The 5,569-nt window shown below is 45.6% G+C and overlaps 1 pseudogene; it reads right to left on the reverse strand.

Moving 5' to 3' along the window:
- Positions 1–3,010: 3,010 nt before the first annotated feature.
- LOC144175646 (uncharacterized) lies at positions 3,011–4,127 on the reverse strand (annotated as a pseudogene).
- Between the last annotated feature and the right edge of the window lie 1,442 nt (positions 4,128–5,569).

Raw genomic sequence — 5,569 nt, forward strand, 5'->3', positions numbered from 1 at the left:
GGCCTTGTTCGGGTTAGGTACACGCAAGTCCGCGTTTTCTTTCGTTGCGTGCCGCGATGGCACACGTGTAGCACTAAATTATGTCGAACCGTTACTTTAATAAGGTCGATGCCGAGGCGAGAAGCCGATACCAAGCGAAGCTTTTTTTGGAAACGAGGAGCTGCCCGATCCGCTGGAGGACAGCGTTTTTCGGTTCACTTTCACGTCGGGCCCAAAGAATCTACCCCCGGTGACAGCCGGAGATGTTTAAGTATACCTTGTTGAAGGTGTGTTTTTTTACACAAGAGAACAATTCAAGTGTCACAAAAGTGGAGTCGCCTACAACATTAATGAGCGGCAAGGTGAAAGAACTGAAGTCGTTCAAGGCGGGCAATTGTGCCGAGGGCGTCGTTCTCGTTGCGGCAACAGTGGAGGTGAGCCAAGCACTCTCGAAGGAGCACAACGCATGGTGTGTCTCGAAGGACGACGGAAGGGGACAATGCGCTCATTGCAGCTGCATGGCAGGGTACGTGGGTGATTTAAAATACGAGGCGCAGCGCCGTACCCCCTTAATGTTTTTTTTGCGTGCAATTCAATGCAGAGAACTGCGGCTGAATTCCGTAGTCCGAAGATTCTGTAACAATCTCGATAGGACCCGACTAAGTGTGTGAAGTTTTAAAGTTTCGAAGCGACTCACGCTATGAGGAATGTCATAGTAGATGACTACGGATTAATTTATACCTGCGAGTTCTGAGAGCACACGGATAGTTTTCTTTATTTCATCTCCATCCAAGCACGGCCGCTGTAGCCGCGATCGAAAGCGCGGTTTTGGGATTGGCAACCGAGCGGCCAACCCATTGTCAGCGCGGCGGGTAAAATCAGTGTGGGAAATTCATGAAGGCCCACTAATTTTCTGAACTGCGGGAAAACATTGCTATCATTTTAAATGAAGCGTGCTCTGGATGACGAAAATCCCAAGTTACTATGCTGTGGTATCCTGCTGTACACCCATTTTTTACTTTTTTGACTGCACCGTTGTTTATGAAATTCTTAATCCTTAAAGGCGTTTCAAATTCAAGTTTCACTCTTGGGGATTGTTGCACGCGCGTGGCTGCACTGTTGTTTCGTTTCGAGGCAAGTGTGAAGTATGGCCTGAATGACCCATCCCGAGCCGATGTTGCCTGCAAGTGGATTCAGGCATCAAAGCAAAGAAGAGTAAGTGTTTGTTGCTATTCTGTCATATATAGGGTTTTTCAGTGAAGTAGTAACTAATCGGTCACCTTTTCACAGGCAGTACCTTTCTCTGAAATTCAATTTTTGAAGCCGAAAATAGGTCACCCGCCACCTGAAGTCAAAGAGAGATACGACCGCGCGATAACTGCTTTCACGGATGAGCAGGTGTCAAACTTTCTGCACCAAGTAAATGTAAGGAACTTAGACTAATTTGTTTTGGACGCGCAAGTGAAAAAACATTGTGATCTCATCGAGCACTTGCAAGGTCACTGGTGTTTAGTCTGCTGCTACGAATCAGATGCGATTACATCACAACTAGGACACTGATTGAAATATTGTTTTGCAGTAAATATCACCACACCCACTGCTACTGACTTCTGTCACAGACAGCGAGGAAACGGACTCTGCTCTTGAGACGAAGGCGCAGGAACCTGCACGATTTACAAGGGGTCAGAAACTCTCTGCAAGTCTTCCCCTTGCTGAAATATACCTAAACACTGACATACACGAGGCCAAGAATCTGCTCCTAACAGTCGAAGCCTACAGAGAAATTGAAAACGCAACTCGTGGACAAGGAAGGTCACCGAGATGGCCGGAAGAGCGTCGAGGTCTGATCACTGCTTCTCTTCTGCACCATGTAACAGCATGCAACAGTGGTACGGTCAGCCTCGTCGCACAAAGTATGGGGTATGTCAAAACGCCTCAGGTTTACAACTTGCGGTGGTGCTCCGAAACAGAGCAAAAGCTGTGCAAGCATTCACATGGCTTGAGTCGCTAAAGCACAAAGACTTTAATGTAAAAAAATCCGGTCTGTTTGCTGGATAAATCATGGATTTCATTGGTGCATCTCCATATGGAATCATGTCATTTGCATGCTGTGCATTATGAGTTCTAGAGGTTAAATATCCTGCAACGTTGAAGGGTGCTTCCCTTATACTGGGTTGTACTAAACTTCCGTAATTGAACGATAACTTTGAGCTCAGTCATAATCATGCATATTATATGCAGGTGCAGGCCCAAATGGCTGTCACTGAGCTGCGTCAAGCATATTTCGTGCTGTTCATAGACTCGTCCCTTACAACAGAAATTTTAGCCTTTGACGAGACCTTTTGGGCGCATGCTAAACTCAAGGCAGAACATTTATTTTTCAACAATATATTCCCCGAGCTGCAGTCACGGCGCGTCTTCAAGCAGATGGAAAGTGCAAAGGAAACATGCTGCCTTCAAGGCACCAAATCAGGAAACATTGTTGAATGCTCACTTTGTCAGGCAACATTTCACTTGAAGTGTGTGAAACTCAGACGTACACGTCGGCAGTGGGCTTGCCCGGGTTGTCAGGGAAATGATCTGTGATTAATAACCTTAGTGTTTTTTTTCACCGTCCTCAAGCGGTACTATTTCAATGTGGCGTTGTATAACTCTCAATCAAGATATATCAAGTGTAAATGTGAATGGTTATTTTTGTTGTGATGCTTGATTGTTGTAATATTTGTTTAAATCCGTCCATGTTTAATTTTGTTCCTTTGCGAATGTACGCTTTTATTTCACATGTAAAACGCAAGACTTACCAGGATTACACATTTCCTTTGTTTTTAAAGCCAGAATTATGGCAATTCCAAAGTGAAATGCATTATTAAATCATTTAATGCAACAACTTCTCAGGTTTGCAGATATATACAAACATTTAGCCTTTATCGGTGTTGTGCAGGTACACTGCTGCCACAGTGTAGCGGATAACGTGCAATGAAATCTATTTGCAACCACTTTGTGAGAATAAATGCACAAAAATGATGATTTATCACTTCGTTTTTTCTGTCTTGGTTTTGCACAGTGCCTTGCAGGTTAATTTCGCCGAGTTAGAACCACGGCTGTTGATGATCGGTGTTTGCAGAATCAGCAATGCACTGCACACCACCACACCTTGTCCATGGTCGCGAAGTCCTTGTCGCCAGCTCTCCTCACAAAGTTCAGCAGCAGAACAGTTTGGAAGACCCTGAATAGTTTCAATCTTTGTATTGCCCTTTCTACATAGATGCGTGCTCTAGATAGCTTCCTAGACGTCGTAAGCTCAGTACCAGGTAGCTGGACGCACTTCTTGGTCAGTGATGGCCTCAGCAGTGTTGCGCCTCGTGCAGCAAACATGTCATTGCACCGAAATCCTTGGTCAACCAGAAAAACGTCCCCTTGCATGACGTTGTCCAAAAGACCACTACGCAGAGTGACGTCCTTGTCAGACGTCCGCCCTCCCAATGCTTTCGATACAACTGTTATGGCTCCTGAAGGTGATATCACTACAAGCAGGTTCACTGTATTGTGGTGTTTCTAGTTCAAGTACGTCTGGCTCCTTGCCGTCATTAGTGTAGCCCCTTGTATAAATACCCCCTTACAGTCAATGATTCCTGCGAGACCGTCAAAGAAAGTGTCCTGAAATGCAGCTGGTCGATCGGCTTGAAGTGTTCTTCGAGATGGGCAGACAATAAACTGCGTCATGTTGGCCGCAAGTACGTCAAGCCACGCATAAAAAATGTTACTCATTCTGCCGTTTGACAAAGATAAATAGGCGCGTCAGGTCTTGGGTGAGGAGGCCCAAACGTAGCCTCATCAAGACAAGGATGCGTTGTGCTTCTGGGTCAGGGCACACGTAGCATGGCTCTCACACTGAGAGAAACAGCTGCAAGAACGCAGAGAACATGGCTGTGGACACAAACCCTGTATAGAACTTCATGGTTTTTTGTCTGCATTACCATTTCTTTTGTTATTGCAGCAAGGTACGCTGGCTTGTTTTCGAACTCAACTACTTTTTAATTTGCTGCTGAGAGGTTCTGCTCTAGACAAGCCAAACGCTGCTTGAGTGCTTCGTTCTCTTTGATTCCGTCTGACATGTCTTGCATGCTGACAGAGGTTTGTATTTCCATATTGCGCTTCTCTGTGTCACAGACATTTGGAGATGCCGATGGGGCTGTGGGGCTAGCGTCTGGTGCTGCGTCACTTATATCCAACCCAGTATTGGAAGACACTGTTGCAGGATCAAACCCACTTGGCCCAGGAACACATACAGAAGGTGTGCACACTTGCTTCTGGGCTTCTTTTCACTGGACACGTTGAAACCTGGCGATTTTCTAGGCAGCATATTGTGGAGCTCGATACGGAAAGACTATGGCACGTAGTCTGGATGCGCAGGTTCAGATGAAGGTCGACCTATGAAACGAAAAATACAGCCACTCTATTATTTCAAATGTAAACTATATTAGAGCTTTCCACCTTGACTCTACAGGATAGCGTCAAAGAACGGAGGACGCAACAGTAAGGGTGCTTTTAGAAGAAGACTTAAATATATGCAATTAAATTAATTTTTACAGGCGCTCAAACACCAAAAAAACGCTTGCGTAGGCTGTAGTTGGTGTATTCATGAATTATACACAAGATTATCTGAAAATACGCGGGCACAAAGCTATCTGTTTTAGCCGCAGCGGTTGCTTGTTTTTTTTTCTTTTTTTCACTTGAAAAGAAACATGCGGAGCATGACAAACACTAATCGCTGCAGTTACGCCTTCATTCTTGTCTTTTATTGACCGATCATAGGAAGGCCAGAACTAAGGAAGCGACAGCGTTTTAGTTTAGCAGCGGCTGGTTCCTACAATTTTTGCACTTCGTAGGACTTACAGCTACGTCAAAATAAATTACAGAAAAGCGCTGGTATTTGGTCAATGATTCGCCAAGCGTTAAGTTCAGTGTAAAGGTTGATTTAAGAGCTCATCGTGTGCCACAAGGCACGCCCTAGAGCAGGTGTATTTGTACCACCGTAGGCTCCAAGTGCCTGCCGACATCGAATGATGTTGGGGTGGTTTGAGATATCTCCCCAAGAAAATGCTGTGTCATAGGAACGGCATCGAACTTGCGATCCCGAAACCAGCCAAACGCCTGTAACTGCCGCGAACACATTCTTGGGATCAAATGGCAGCCCAGTAGCCAGCACTACACTACAAACGCCTCAAGCTGATCTCAAAATTGACGAGAAAGAGCATCACGGTACCGGTTTAAGCGAAAGTCACTGGTTCAACACCAAGTCAGCGTTACGATGGGTGCTAATCTACAATACCTGGCACGTGCCCAACAACCGAAAAAAAAAAACAAATTGTAACTTTGTGACCCCCTAAGTAGCAGTATCAAAGCTCATGCAATCATTACCCGGGCGACTGAGGTCATTCCGATAATCGCGCAAACTGCCACGCATCAAAGCGCACACAAGCAGCGCCGGAACGCACTACAGCATATTCGGGCGCCTTAAATGTTTCTCACCTTGAACAAAATGCGCAGAACACACATGGGAGCGTTTTGTAGGCAGCCATTTGTCCCG

This window comes from Haemaphysalis longicornis, unplaced genomic scaffold, assembly GCF_048455015.1.
Source record: "Haemaphysalis longicornis isolate Haplotype H1 unplaced genomic scaffold, Haemaphysalis longicornis Haplotype H1 scaffold_3, whole genome shotgun sequence".
Taxonomy (NCBI): Eukaryota; Metazoa; Arthropoda; class Arachnida; order Ixodida; family Ixodidae; genus Haemaphysalis; species Haemaphysalis longicornis.